Source organism: Salvelinus alpinus, chromosome 7 (assembly GCF_045679555.1).
Source record: "Salvelinus alpinus chromosome 7, SLU_Salpinus.1, whole genome shotgun sequence".
Taxonomy (NCBI): domain Eukaryota; kingdom Metazoa; phylum Chordata; class Actinopteri; order Salmoniformes; family Salmonidae; genus Salvelinus; species Salvelinus alpinus.
In genome coordinates, this window is record NC_092092.1 from 17,195,086 (window position 1) to 17,211,930 (window position 16,845).

Sequence of the window (16,845 nt, forward strand, 5' to 3'; positions counted from 1 at the left end):
ACTCCCTCCCATGTGATGGATGTTACTGTTAGAGAGTGTTACTCCCTCCTATGTGATGGATGTTACTGTTAGAGAGTGTTACTCCCTCCTATGTGATGGATGTTACTGTAAGAGAGTGTTACGCCCTCCCCCGTGTTGTCTGTTACTGTTAGAGAGTGTTACTCCCTCCTATGTGATGGATGTTACTGTAAGAGAGTGTTACTCCCTCCCCCGTGTTGGCTGTTACTGTTAGAGAGTGTTACTCCCTCCTATGTGATGGATGTTACTGTTAGAGAGTGTTACTCCCTCCTATGTGATGGATGTTACTGTTAGAGAGTGTTACTCCCTCCCCCGTGTTGGCTGTTACTGTTAGAGAGTGTTACTCCCTCCTATGTGATGGATGTTACTGTTAGAGAGTGTTACTCCCTCCCCCGTGTTGGCTGTTACTGTTAGATAGTATTACTCCCTCCTATGTGATGGATGTTACTGTAAGAGAGTGTTACTCCCTCCCCCGTGTTGGCTGTTACTGTTAGAGAGTGTTACTCCCTCCTATGTGATGGATGTTACTGTAAGAGAGTGTTACTCCCTCCCCCGTGTTGGCTGTTACTGTTAGAGAGTGTTACTCCCTCCCCCGTGTTGGCTGTTACTGTAAGAGAGTGTTACTCCCTCCCCCGTGTTGGCTGTTACTGTTAGAGAGTGTTACTCCCTCCTATGTGATGGATGTTACTGTAAGAGAGTGTTACTCCCTCCCCCGTGTTGGCTGTTACTTTTAGAGAGTGTTACTCCCTCCCCCGTGTTGGCTGTTACTGTAAGAGAGTGTTACTCCATCCTATGTGATGGATGTTACTGTAAGAGAGTGTTACTCCCTCCTATGTGATGGATGTTACTGTAAGAGAGTGTTACTCCCTCCCCCGTGTTGGCTGTTACTGTTAGAGAGTGTTACTCCCTCCTATGTGATGGATGTTACTGTTAGAGAGTGTTACTCCCTCCCCTGTGTTGGCTGTTACTGTTAGAGTGTGGTGCTCCCCTTCTCTTGGTCAACAGCCAGGTTGCTAATAGGATTCCCACAGATCAATCAGTCCTGGGCGAGAGGCTGAAGCCAGAGACACCTACAGACAGACACACAGTGACCCCGAGTTAGTAAATTGTGTTGCTTGGCAAGAGGTCTCTAAACAAACAACATGCCTCACCACCGGCAACGTGATCAATCTGAGTTACTGTATTCTAATATCCTATAATATCCTCTACACATATTCACAATAGATAAACAGTTTCCCTTGTTTTGGTCTTTTAATTATAATACCAAAGGCTTATGTTAATAAACATTGCAAATGTGCTGCAATGTTTTTGAGTTGTGTTTTCCTATCGGTGCACTGAGTGGCTGGAGAGAGAGAGAGCAAGAGAGGGCAAAATAGAGAGAGAGAGAGAGACAAAGAGAGAGCGAGAGAGAGAGAGACAGAGAGAGAGCGAAATAGAGAGAGAGACAGAGAGAGAGCGAAATAGAGAGAGAAACAGAGAGAGCGAAATAGAGAGAGAGAGAAATAGAGAGAGAGAGCGAAATAGAGAGAGAGAGCGAAATAGAGAGACAGAGAGAGAGAGCGAAATAGAGAGACAGAGAGAGAGAGCGAAATAGAGAGACAGAGAGAGAGAGCGAAATAGAGAGACAGAGAGAGAGAGCGAGAGAGAGAGAGAAAGAGAGAGAGAGAGGGAGAAAGAGAGAGACAGAGAGAGAGAGAGAGAGAGAGGGAGAAAGAGAGAGAGTGCGAAATAGAGAGAGAGGCAGGCTACTTGTCTACTTACTTGTGTCTGTCTGTCTTGAGTCTGTCTCGTGCTCATTTGTGCTGATAGTTACCATCCATGGGGCTGTTCAGAGCCCAGTGGTGGTGAGGTCGTAGGTTCAGAGTCCTCTGAGCCCAGTGGTTATAGGTTCTGAGCCCAGTGTTGGGGTCCAGAGAAGAGGTTAGGAGCCCAGTGGTTATAGGTACAGAGTCCTCAGAGCCCAGTGGTTATAGGTTCAGAGCCCTTAGAGCTCAGCTATAATCCATCAGAGACCCAAGAGCTGCTTCTCTCTCATGTTAATAACCCAACAGTCATGGATATGTCTTTAAGCTGGTGAGAAATACCAAAATATCCCAGTGATGATCCACATAGCAGTCAGACTGAATCAGAGATGTTAAAGACCCGTTCAGTTTATACAGACGCCATATTATTCTTGTTTGAAGCTCCACTCACGACCACATCAAAAGAAAAGCGGATTGTTGTCATCCTCAAAAAAATACAGTTCTCTAAAAAGATAGTTCTCCCCGAAAAGCCAATCATAGTGTGTGTGTGTCTGTGTCTGTGTGTGTGTGTGTGTGTGTCTGTGTGTGTGTGTGTGTGTCTCTCTGTGTGTGTGTGTGTGTCTCTCTGTGTGTCTGTCTGTCTGTGTGTGTGTCTGTCTGTGTGTCTCTCTGTGTGTGTGTCTCTGTGTGTGTGTGTGTGTGTCTCTGTGTGTGTGTCTCTCTGTGTGTGTGTCTCTCTGTGTCTCTCTGTGTCTGTCTGTCTCTGTCTGTCTGTCTGTCTGTCTGTCTGTCTGTCTGTCTGTCTGTCTGTCTGTCTGTCTGTCTGTCTGTCTGTCTGTCTGTCTGTCTGTGTGTCTGTGTGTCTCTGTGTCTCTGTGTCTCTGTGCGTGTGTGTCTCTCTGCATGTGTGTCTCTCTGCATGTGTGTGTGTGTGTGGTGGGTTGTAGGGAATCCTTTGAATGCAGCGAGTGTCCTCCTCCTCAGATCCGTGGGCCGCTGTGTTTGTAATGGAAAAAGGGTGTGTGTGTGTTCTGTGTGTGTTCTCTGTGTGTGTCTCTCAGCTGTGTAGGTGGCTGTCTCTCACTGAGTCTCTCTGCCCCCAGGTAGTTTCATGGTCGCGGTGCCGCTCTCTCTCCTCCTGTCAGGATGCTACAACAGGAGCAACAGGACCGGTAGCTGCTCTGTCTTCTAAGTCCTCAGCAGAGTCTGGTCCGTCTGCCACATCTCTGCTAGAATTGGTACTGCCTCTCCTCTCTATCTGCTCTGACTGACTCCTTTGGTTGTTTGTCCTCCTCTTCCTTCTCTTTCTCCTGCTGCTGCTCCTATAAAGGCACAAGCTGAGTGACGCTGACACCCGGTAGACCACAGCTGCAGAAAGAGAGGGAAGGAGGGAGGAGAGAGAGACTGAACACGTATCCAGGAGCTGGGGAAAAGCAGGGTAGGGAAGAAAACCAGCATTGTGCAGCTTCAATGAATGGTGCTCTCTCTCTCTCTTTCTCAAATAAAAATTAATAAAATGTATTTGTCACATCCACCGACTACAACAGGTGTAGACTTTACCGTGAAATGCTTGCTTACAAACGCTTCCCAACGATCCAGAGTTAAAAAAAATAACAATAAAAAGACAAATAGTAAAACATGAGGAATACAATACACAAGAATGGAGCTATTTACACTCCAGGAAGTACCAGATCACTATGGAGCTACTGTATATACAGGAAGTACCAGATCACTATGGAGCTACTGTATATACAGGAAGTACCAGATCACTATGGAGCTACTGTATATACAGGAAGTACCAGATCACTATGGAGCTACTGTATATACAGGAAGTACCAGATCACTATGGAGCTACTGTATATACAGGAAGTACCAGATCACTATGGAGCTACTGTATATACAGGAAGTACCAGATCACTATGGAGCTACTGTATATACAGGAAGTACCAGATCACTATGGAGCTACTGTATATACAGGAAGTACCAGATCAATGTGGAGCTATATACAGGGAGTACCAGATCAATTTGGAGCTATATAAAGGGAATACCAGATCAATGTAGAGCTATCTACAGTACAGGAAGTACCAGATCAATGTATAGCTATCTACAGTACAGGAAGTACCAGATCAATGTATAGCTATCTACAGTACAGGAAGTACCATATCAATGTGGATCTATAGACAGTACAGGAAGTACCAGATCAATGTGGAGTTTTAGACTGAAAGTACCAGTACCAGATCAATATGGAGCTGTATACAGGGAGTACCAGATCAATGTAGAGCTATCTACAGTACAGGAAGTACCAGATCAATGTAGAGCTATCTACAGTACAGGAAGTACCAGATCAATGTGGAGCTATCTACAGTACAGGAAGTACCAGATCAATGTGGATCTATCTACAGTACAGGAAGTACCAGATCAATGTGGAGCTATCTACAGTACAGGAAGTACCAGATCAATGTGGAGCTATCTACAGTACAGGAAGTACCAGATCAATGTGGAGCTATCTACAGTACAGGAACTACTATATCAATGTGGATCTATCTACAGTACAGGAAGTACTATATCAATGTGGAGCTATCTACAGTACAGGAAGTACCAGATCAATTTGGTACTATCTATAGTACAGGAGGTACCAGATCAATTTGGTACTATCTATAGTACAGGAGGTACCAGATCAATGTGGAGCTATCTACAGTACAGGAAGTACCAGATCAATGTGGAGCTATCTACAGTACAGGAAGTACCAGATCAATGTGGAGCTATCTACAGTACAGGAAGTACTATATCAATCTGGAGCTATCTACAGTACAGGAAGTACCAGATCAATGTGGAGCTATCTACAGTACAGGAAGTACTATATCAATCTGGAGCTATCTACAGTACAGGAAGTACCAGATCAATCTGGAGCTATCTACAGTACAGGAAGTACCAGATCAATCTGGAGCTATCTACAGTACAGGAAGTACCAGATCAATCTGGAGCTATCTACAGTACAGGAAGTACCAGATCAATGTGGAGCTATCTACAGTACTGGAAGTACTATATCAATGTAGAGCTATCTACAGTACAGGAAGTACCAGATCAATGTAGAGCTATCTACAGTACAGGAAGTACCAGATCAATGTAGAGCTATCTACTGTACAGGAAGTACTATATCAATGTGGAGCTATCTACAGTACAGGAAGTAACATATCAATGTTGAACTATATACAGGAATTACCAGGTCAATATGGATGTATATACACAGGAAGTACCAGTTCCAGAGCAACGTGGAGCTCTATACAGTGTGTACCAGTACCAGATCAATGTGGAGCTATAAACAGGAAGTACCAGTACCAGATCAATTTGGAGCTATAAACAGGAAGTATCAGTACCAGATCACTATGGAGCTATAAACAGGAAGTACCAGTACCAGATCACTATGGAGCTATATACAGGAAGTACCAGATCAATGTGGAGTTTTAGACTGAAAGTACCAGTACCAGATCAATGTGGAGCTATATGCAGTACAGGAAGTACAGATCAATGTGGCGCTATCTACAGTACAGGAAGTACCACATCAATGTGGAGAAATATACAGGAAAACCCAGATCAATGTGGAGCTATACACAGGAAATACCAGACCAAAGTGGAGCTATATACAGGAAGTACCAGATCAATGTGTAGCTATATACAGGAAGTACCAGTATCAGATCAATGTGGTGCTATCTACAGTACAGGAAGTACCGGATCAATGTGGAGCTATATACAGGAAGTACCAGACCAATGTGGAGCTATATACAGGAAGTACCAGTATCAGATCAATGTGGAGCTATCTACAGTACAGGAAGTACTAAATCAATGTGGAGCTATCTACAGTACAGGAAGTACTAAATCAATGTGGAGCTATCTACAGTACAGGAAGTACTAAATCAATGTGGAGCTATCTACAGTACAGGAAGTAGCAGTACCATATCAATGTGGATCTATCGACAGTACAGGAAGTACCAGATCACTGTAGAGCTATCTACAGTACAGGAAGTACTATATCAATGTGGAGCTATCTACAGTACAGGAAGTACCAGATCAATTTGGTACTATCTATAGTACAGGAGGTACCAGATCAATTTGGTACTATCTATAGTACAGGAGGTACCAGATCAATGTGGAGCTATCTACAGTACAGGAAGTACCAGATCAATGTGGAGCTATCTACAGTACAGGAAGTACCAGATCAATGTGGAGCTATCTACAGTACAGGAAGTACTATATCAATCTGGAGCTATCTACAGCACAGGAAGTACCAGATCAATGTGGAGCTATACACAGGAAAAAACAGTACCAGATCAATGTGGAGCTATCTACAGTACAGGAAGTACCAGATCAATGTGGAGCTATCTACAGTACAGGAAGTACTATATAAATCTGGAGCTATCTACAGTACAGGAAGTACCAGATCAATGTGGAGCTATCTACAGTACAGGAAGTACTATATCAATCTGGAGCTATCTACAGTACAGGAAGTACCAGATCAATCTGGAGCTATCTACAGTACAGGAAGTACCAGATCAATCTGGAGCTATCTACAGTACAGGAAGTACCAGATCAATCTGGAGCTATCTACAGTACAGGAAGTACCAGATCAATGTGGAGCTATCTACAGTACAGGAAGTACCAGATCAATGTGGAGCTATCTACAGTACAGGAAGTACCAGATCAATGTGGAGCTATCTACAGTACTGGAAGTACTATATCAATGTAGAGCTATCTACAGTACAGGAAGTACCAGATCAATGTAGAGCTATCTACAGTACAGGAAGTACCAGATCAATGTAGAGCTATCTACTGTACAGGAAGTACTATATCAATGTGGAGCTATCTACAGTACAGGAAGTAACATATCAATGTTGAACTATATACAGGAATTACCAGGTCAATATGGATGTATATACACAGGAAGTACCAGTTCCAGAGCAACGTGGAGCTCTATACAGTGTGTACTAGTACCAGATCAATGTGGAGCTATAAACAGGAAGTACCAGTACCAGATCAATTTGGAGCTATAAACAGGAAGTATCAGTACCAGATCACTATGGAGCTATAAACAGGAAGTACCAGTACCAGATCACTATGGAGCTATATACAGGAAGTACCAGATCAATGTGGAGTTTTAGACTGAAAGTACCAGTACCAGATCAATGTGGAGCTATATGCAGTACAGGAAGTACAGATCAATGTGGCGCTATCTACAGTACAGGAAGTACCACATCAATGTGGAGAAATATACAGGAAAACCCAGATCAATGTGGAGCTATACACAGGAAATACCAGACCAAAGTGGAGCTATATACAGGAAGTACCAGTACCAGATCAATGTGGAGCTATATACAGGAAGTACCAGACCAATGTGGAGCTATATACAGGAAGTACCAGTATCAGATCAATGTGGAGCTATCTACAGTACAGGAAGTACTAAATCAATGTGGAGCTATCTACAGTACAGGAAGTACTAAATCAATGTGGAGCTATCTACAGTACAGGAAGTACTAAATCAATGTGGAGCTATCTACAGTACAGGAAGTAGCAGTACCATATCAATGTGGATCTATCGACAGTACAGGAAGTACCAGATCACTGTAGAGCTATCTACAGTACAGGAAGTACTATATCAATGTGGAGCTATCTACAGTACAGGAAGTACCAGTACCATATCAATGTGGATCTATCGACAGTACAGGAAGTACCAGATCACTGTAGAGCTATCTACAGTACAGGAAGTACTATATCAATGTGGAGCTATCTACAGGACAGGAAGTACTATACCAATGAGAAGCTACAGTGTATACTGTATACATGAAGTAACATATCAATGTGGAACTATATACAGGAATTACCATGTCAATATGGAGCTATATACAGGAAGTACCAGATCAATGTGGCACTGTTTACAGGAAGTACCAGTACCAGATCAACGTGGATGTGTAGTTGAAGTCGGAAGTTTACAAACACTTAGTCATTAAAACCCGTTTTTTCAACCACTCCACAAATTTCTTGTTAAAACCTCTTGGTGCACGGATCCCTTTAACGGGATCATTTTCGTAAACAACCGCTGAATTGCAGTGCCAAATTCCCCAAAACATTACTAAAAATATTTATTTTCATGAAATCACAAGTGCAATATAGCAAAACACAGCTTAGCTTGTTGTTAATCCACCTATCGTGTCAGATTTTGAAAATATGCTTTACAGCGAAAGCAATCCAAGCGTTTGTGAGTTTATCGATCACTAGACAAAACATTACGAACAGCTAGCAGCAATGTAGATTGGTCACGAAAGTCAGAAAAGCAATAAAATTAATCGCTTACCTTTGATGATCTACAGATGTTTGCACTCGCGAGACTCCTAGTTACACAATAAATGTTCCTTTTGTTCGATAAATATTATTTTTATATCCAAAAACCTCCATTTGGTTGGTGCGTTATGTTCAGAAATCAACAGGCTCGAGCAGTCATGAAGGGCAGACGAAAATTCCAAATAGTATCCGTAAAGTTCAAAGAAACATGTAAAAAGTTTTTTTATAATCAATCCTCAGGTTGTTTTTAACATAAATAATCGATAATATTTCAACCGGACGGTAAATTATTCAATAAAAGAGATAAAGAAAATGTTGAGCTACAACTTTCGTGCGCATGAACTAATCGAAGGACATTCAGCTATCCACTGACGCATTTTGATAAATCTCGCTCATTTTTCAGAATAAAAGCTTGAAAGTATGTCTAAAGACTGTTCACACCCTGAGGAAGCCATAGGGAAAGGAATCTGGTTGATATCCCTTTAAATGGAGGATAGGCAGGCAATGGAACAGGGATTTTTCAAAATAAGAGGCACTTCCGGGTTGGATTTCCTCAGGTTATGGCCTGCAAAATCAGTTCTGTTATACTCACAGACAATATTTTGACAGTTTTGGAAACTTTAGAGTGTTTTCTATCCTAATCTGTCAAGTATATGCATATTCTAGCATCTGGGCCTGAGAAAAAAGCAGCTTACATTGGGAACGTTATATTTTCCAAACATAAAAATTCTGCCCCCTAGCTTTTAGTTTTGGCAAGTCGGTTAGGACATCTACTTTGTGCATGACACAAGCACTTTTTCCAACAATTGTTTACAAACAGATTATTTCACTTACTATTCACTGTATCACAATTCCAGTGGGTTAGAAGTTTACATACACTAAGTTGACTGTGCCTTTAAACAGCTTGGAAAATTCCAGAAAATGATGTCATGGCTTTAGAAGCTTCTGATAGGCTAATTGACATCATTTGAGTCAATTGGAGGTGTACCTGTGGATGTATTTCCAGGCCTACCTTCAAACTCAGTGCCTCTTTGCTTGACATCATGGGAAAATCAAAAGAAATCAGCCAAGACCTCAGACAAAAATTGTAGACCTCCACAAGTCTAGTTCATCCTTGGGAGCAATTTCCAAACACCTGAAGGTAACACGTTCATCTGTACAAACAATAGTACACAAGTACAAACACATTGGAACGCTTAGCCATAATACCGCTCAGGAAGGAGACGCATTCTGTCTCCTAGAGATGAACGTACTTTGGTGCGAAAGTGCAAATCAATCCCAGAACAACAGCAAAGGACCTTGTGAAGATGCTGGAGGAAACAGGTATAAAAGTATGTATATCCACAGTAAAACGAGTCCGATATCGACATAACCTGAAAGGCCGCTCAGCAAGGAAGAAGCCACTGCTCCAAAACCACCATAAAAAAGCCAGACTACGGTTTGCAACTGCACATGGGGACAAAGATTGTTATTTTTTGAGAAATGTCCTCTGGTCTGATTAAACAAAAATAGAACTGTTTGGCCATAATGACCATCATTATGTTTGAAGGAAAAAGGGGGAGGCTTGCAAGCCGAAGAACACCATTCCCACCGTGAAGCACGGGGGTGGCAGCATCATGTTGTGGGGGTGCTTTGCTGCAGGAGGGACTGGTGCACTTCACAAAATAGATGGCATCAGGATGGAGGAAAATGATGTGGATATATTGAAGCAACATCTCAAGACATCAGTTAGGAAGTTAAAGCTTGGTCGCAAATGGGTCTTCCAAATGGACAATGACCCCAAGCATACTTCCAAAGTTGTGTCAAAATGTCTTAAGGACAAGAAAGTCAAGTTATTGGAGTGGCCATCACAAAGCCCTGACCTCAATCCTATAGAAAATTTGTGGGCAGAACTGAAAAAGCGTGTTGCGAGCAAGGAGGCCTACCAACCTGACTCAGTTACACCAGCTCTGTCAGGAGGATAGGGACAAAATTTCCCCAACTTATTGTGGGAAGCTTGTGGAAGGCTACGCAAAATGTTTGACCCAAGTTAAACAATTTAAAGGTAATGCTACCAAATACTAATTGGGTGTATGTAAACTTCTGACCCACTGGGAATGTGATGAAAAAAGAAAAGCTGAAATAAATCATTCTCTCTACTATTATTCTGACATTTCACATTCTTAAAATAAAGTGGTGATCCTAACTGACCTAAGACAGGGAATTTTTACTAGGATTAAATATCAGGAATTGTGAAAAACTGAGTAAAATTTTTTGGGGCTAAGGTGTATGTAAACTTCCGACTTCAACTGTTGGTACAGTTATTAAAGTGACTATGCATAGATAATAAACAGAGAGAAGCAGCAGCGTAAAAGAGGGGGGGCAATGCAAATAGTCTGGGTAGCCATTTGATTTGATGCTCAGGAGTCTTATGGCTTGGGGGTAGAAGCTGTTTAGAAGCCTCTTGGACCTAGTCTTGGCGCTCCAGTACCGCTTGCCGTGCGGTAGCTGAGAGAACAGTCTATGACTAGGGTGTCTGGAGTCTTTGACAATTTTTAAGGCCTTCCTCTGACACCGCGTGGTATAGAGGTCCTGGATGGCAGGAAGCTAGCCCCAGTGATTTACTGGGCCGTACGCACTACCCTATGTAGTGCCTTGCTGTCGGAGGCCGAGCAGTTGCCATACCAGGCAGTAATGCTCTCGATGGTGCAGCTGTAGAACCTTTTGAGGATCTGAAGACCCATGCAAAATCTTTTCAGTCTCCTGAGGGGGAATATGTTTTGTCGTGCCCTCTTCACGACTGTCTTGGTGTGCTTGGACCATGTTCGTTTGTTGGTGATGTGGACACCAAGGAACTTGAAACTCTCAACCGGCTCCACTACAGCCCCGTTGATGAGAATGGCGGTGTGCTCGGTCCTCCTTTTCCTGTCGTCCACAATCATCTCCTTTGTCTTGATAACGTTGAGTGAGAGGTTGTTGTCCTGGCACTACACGGCCAGGTCTCTGATCTCCTCCCTATAGGCTGTCATTGTCAGTGATCAGGCCTACCACTGTTGTGTCATCGGCAAACTTAATGATGGTGTTGGAGTCATGCATGGCCATGCAGTCATGAGTGAACTGGGAGAACACTAGGGAACTGAGCACGCACCCCTGAGGTCCCCCTGTGTTGAGGATCAGTGCAGCGGATGTGTTGTTACCTACCCTTACCACCTGGGGGCGGCCCGTCAGGAAGTCCAGGATCCAGTTGCAGAAGGAGGTGTTTAGTTTCAGGGTCCTTAGCTTAGTGATGAGCTTTGAGGGCACTATGGTGTTGAACACTGAGCTGTAGTCATTGAATAGCAGTCTCACATAGGTGTTCCTTTTGTCCAGGTGGGAAAGGGCAGTGTGGAGTGCAATAGAGATTGCATCATCTGTGGATCTGTTAGGGCGGTTTGCAAATTGAAGTGGGTCTAGGGTTTCTGGGATGATGGTGTTGATGTGTGCCATGACCAGCCTTTCAAAGCATTTCATGACTACAGACGTGAGTGCTACGGGTTGGTAGTCATTTAGCCGGGTTACCTTAGTGTTCTTGGGCACAGGGACTATGGTGGTCTGCTTGAAACATGTTTTGTATTACAGACTCAGTCAGGGAGAGATTGAAAATGTCAGTGAAGACACTTGCCAGTTGGTCAGCGCATGCTCAGAGTACACGTCCTGGTAATCCGTCAGGCCCTGCGGCCTTGTGAATGTTGACCTGTTTAAAGGTCTTACTCACATCGGCTACGGAGAGCGTGATCACACAGTCGTCCTGTCACGAAGTGCGCAACTGGTTGAAGGTAAGTCAGGTGCAGGAGAGCAGAGATGGATGATAACAGACGCACTTTATTCTTGCCCAAGGAAAACAGCGATAACGCCCAAAGTACACAAAACGGTACAATAAACAAAACACACGGGTCAAACACATACCCGGCTCAAACCATTCTGATGCGATCCACACGTAACAAACAAACAAATCCACACACAGACATGGGGGAAACAGAGGCATATATACATTTAGTCATATGAGGGAATGCGAACCAGGTGTGCGGAAAACCAAGACAAAACAAATGGAAAATGAAAGGTGGAGCGGCGACGGCTAGAAGACCAGTGACGTCGACCATCGAACGCCGCCCGAACAAGGAGAGGGACCGACTTTGGCGGAAGTCGTTACAGTACATTTAACATTTACATTTAAGTCATTTAGCAGACGCTCTTATCCAGAGCGACATACAAATTGGTGCATTCACCTTATGACATCCAGTGGAACAGCCACTTTACAATAGTGCATCTAAATCTTTTAAGGGGGGGGGAGGTGAGAAGGATTACTTTATCCTATCCTAGGTATTCCTTAAAGAGGTGGGGTTTCAGGTGTCTCCGGAAGGTGGTGATTGACTCCGCTGTCCTGGCGTCGTGAGGGAGTTTGTTCCACCATTGGGGGGCCAGAGCAGCGAACAGTTTTGACTGGGCTGAGCGGGAACTGTACTTCCTCAGTGGTAGGGAGGCGAGCAGGCCAGAGGTGGATGAACGCAGTGCCCTTGTTTGGGTGTAGGGCCTGATCAGAGCCTGGAGGTACTGAGGTGCCGTTCCCCTCACAGCTCCGTAGGCAAGCACCATGGTCTTGTAGCGGATGCGAGCTTCAACTGGAAGCCAGTGAAGAGAGCGGAGGAGCGGGGTGACGTGAGAGAACTTGGGAAGGTTGAACACCAGACGGGCTGCGGCGTTCTGGATGAGTTGTAGGGGTTTAATGGCACAGGCAGGGAGCCCAGCCAACAGCGAGTTGCAGTAATCCAGACGGGAGATGACAAGTGCCTGGATTAGGACCTGCGCCGCTTCCTGTGTGAGGCAGGGTCGTACTCTGCGGATGTTGTAGAGCATGAACCTACAGGAACGGGCCACCGCCTTGATGTTAGTTGAGAACGACAGGGTGTTGTCCAGGATCACGCCAAGGTTCTTAGCGCTCTGGGAGGAGGACACAATGGAGTTGTCAACCGTGATGGCGAGATCATGGAACGGGCAGTCCTTCCCCGGGAGGAAGAGCAGCTCCGTCTTGCCGAGGTTCAGCTTGAGGTGGTGATCCGTCATCCACACTGATATGTCTGCCAGACATGCAGAGATGCGATTCGCCACCTGGTCATCAGAAGGGGGAAAGGAGAAGATTAGTTGTGTGTCGTCTGCATAGCAATGATAGGAGAGACCATGTGAGGTTATGACAGAGCCAAGTGACTTGGTGTATAGCGAGAATAGGAGAGGGCCTAGAACAGAGCCCTGGGGGACACCAGTGGTGAGAGCACGTGGTGAGGAGACAGATTCTCGCCACGCCACCTGGTAGGAGCGACCTGTCAGGTAGGACGCAATCCAAGCGTGGGCCGCGCCGGAGATGCCCAACTCGGAGAGGGTGGAGAGGAGGATCTGATGGTTCACAGTATCGAAGGCAGCCGATAGGTCTAGAAGGATGAGAGCAGAGGAGAGAGAGTTAGCTTTAGCAGTGCGGAGCGCCTCCGTGATACAGAGAAGAGCAGTCTCAGTTGAATGACTAGTCTTGAAACCTGACTGATTTGGATCAAGAAGGTCATTCTGAGAGAGATAGCGGGAGAGCTGGCCAAGGACGGCACGTTCAAGAGTTTTGGAGAGAAAAGAAAGAAGGGATACTGGTCTGTAGTTGTTGACATCAGAGGGATCGAGTGTAGGTTTTTTCAGAAGGGGTGCAACTCTCGCTCTCTTGAAGACGGAAGGGACGTAGCCAGCGGTCAGGGATGAGTTGATGAGCGAGGTGAGGTAAGGGAGAAGGTCTCCGGAAATGGTCTGGAGAAGAGAGGAGGGGATAGGGTCAAGCGGGCAGGTTGTTGGGCGGCCGGCCGTCACAAGACGCGAGATTTCATCTGGAGAGAGAGGGGAGAAAGAGGTCAGAGCACAGGGTAGGGCAGTGTGAGCAGAACCAGCGGTGTCGTTTGACTTAGCAAACGAGGATCGGATGTCGTCGACCTTCTTTTCAAAATGGTTGACGAAGTCATCTGCAGAGAGGGAGGAGGGGGGGGAGGGGGAGGAGGATTCAGGAGGGAGGAGAAGGTGGCAAAGAGCTTCCTAGGGTTAGAGGCAGATGCTTGGAATTTAGAGTGGTAGAAAGTGGCTTTAGCAGCAGAGACAGAAGAGGAAAATGTAGAGAGGAGGGAGTGAAAGGATGCCAGGTCCGCAGGGAGGCGAGTTTTCCTCCATTTCCGCTCGGCTGCCCGGAGCCCTGTTCTGTGAGCTCGCAATGAGTCGTCGAGCCACGGAGCGGGAGGGGAGGGCCGAGCCGGCCTGGAGGATAGGGGACAGAGAGAGTCAAAGGATGCAGAAAGGGAGGAGAGGAGGGTTGAGGAGGCAGAATCAGGAGATAGGTTGGAGAAGGTTTGAGCAGAGGGAAGAGATGATAGGATGGAAGAGGAGAGAGTAGCGGGGGAGAGAGAGCGAAGGTTGGGACGGCGCGATACCATCCGAGTAGGGGCAGTGTGGGAAGTGTTGGATGAGAGCGAGACAGTAACCCCAATACCTGCTTTGGCCGCCTTTCCTTACAGTTCTCTGCTGCCAATGACTGCAACGAATTGCAAAAATCGCTGAAGCTGGAGACTTATATTTCCCTCGCTAACTTTAAACATCAGCTATCTGAGCAGGTAACCAATCGCTGCAGCTGTACATAGCCCATCTCTAAATAGCCCACCCAATCTACCTACCTCATCACCATATTGTTTTAATTTACTTTTCTGCTCTTTTGCACCCCAGTATCTCTACTTGCACGTCATCATCTGCTCATCTATCACTCCAATGTTAATTTACTAAACTGTAATTACTTAGCTACTGTGGCCTATTTATTGCCTTACCTCCTCACGCCATTTGCACACACTGTATATAGACTTTCATTTTTTGTATTGTGTTATTGACTGTACGCTTGTTTATTCCATGTGTAAGTCTGTGTTGTTGTTTGTGTCGCACTGCTTTGCTTTATCTTGGCCAGGTCGCAGTTGTAAATGAGAACTTGTTCTCAACTAGCTTACCTGGTTAAATAAAGGTGAAATCATTAAAAAAAAAATGTTTCAGGAGCCCGTAAATTAGCCGCTTTCAGATGCAGAGCCATTCTACAATCCCTAAGTAATCCATGTCCTGTTTACAATGCTGTTCTGTTGTTCTATTGGACAGTAGATTCTGTCTATTTGACAGTAGAAACCAGCTGTTGTCATGCCGGTATGCTCTGATTAATCTGTTGTGAATAAATGTTTTGTAACTAAAAACTCTGTGTGTGTGTGTGTGTGTGTGTGTGTGTGTGTGTGTGTGTGTGTGTGTGTGTGTGTGTGTGTGTGTGTGTGTGTGTGTGTGTGTGTGTGTGTGTGTGTGTGTGTGTGTGTGTGTGTGTGTGTGTGTGTGTGTGTGTGTGTGTGTGTGTGTGTGTGTGTGTGTGTGTGTGTGTGTGTGTGTGTGTGCGCGCGTCTTGTTTGTGAGTCAATGTGTATGTATAGCTTGGTAAAACTGAAGAGACGTTCTGGACTGGGTATTTGAGTCATATTCATTGTTCCAGCCCTGCCTTAAACAAATACTGGTTCCCTGTTGTTCAGAGATTGATAGATATGAGAGTTATGGGGAAATTATCTCTGTATATAGAGCTTTGGGGAGAGCAGGTGTCTAGCTGTGTGTACAAGCTTATACAAAGACATTGGGAGGGATATTATGACTACAGGTGTACTCTAGCTGTGTACACTATCTTACATAGCTTTTCAGCATGTTTTTATATTTATTTCTGTACAACAACAAAACATTTACAATGGGGATCAATGGTAAAGAATGTTTGTTTTCCACAAATTGTGGGGATTTTCTTCTTATGACAAGAATATTGACTCGGAATATAGCAGCAAATAGGGTTCCGCTATCGTTAGAACCCTCTTTAATGAATCTCAAAGGTTCAACAAATAACCTTTTTGAAGAACCTAAAGGTTTACTATTATGGTTAGGAGACAAGTTGAAGCAGGTGTGGTAGCTCTGGAATGGCTGGTAGGTCCTGAGGAGAGAATTGAGAACAGAGTTAGACAACAGTTCTCATTTGACATTAGGTCACATGTAAGTCTTTCCCAAGGCACCGTTACTAGCCATAACCATATTTATTTCACATGCAATGGCATAACACAACAGATTAGATCCATTAAACTGGAACGACACTAAATCACAACAGATTAAGTTACACAAACAGAGGAGAGAAAGAGAGAGCAATGACGTCCTACATATCTGACGTCTGAACAGATACAGTTGAAGTCGGAAGTTTACATACACCTTAGCCAAATACATTTAAACTCAGTTTTTCACAATTCCTGACATTTTATCCAAATAAAAATTCCCTGTTTTAGGTCAGATAGGATCACCACTTTATTTTAAGAATGTGAAATGTCAGAATAATAGTAGAGAGAATGATTTATTTCAGCTTTTATTTCTTTCACCACATTCCCAGTGGGTCAGAAGTTTACATACACTCAATTAGTATTTGGTAGCATTGCCTTTAAAATGTTTAACTTGGGTCAAACGTTTCGGGTAGCCTTCCACAAGCTTCCCACAATAAGTTGGGTGAATTTGGTGTAACGAATGTTCTCCCCCTCGTCTGAGGAGGAGCAAGGATCGGACCAAAATGCAGCTGGTGATGAATACATGTTGATTTATTTATTTAACAAGACAAACACGAAGCACACTTGAATAACTACAAAACAACAAAATGACGTAGACAGACCTGAACATGAAA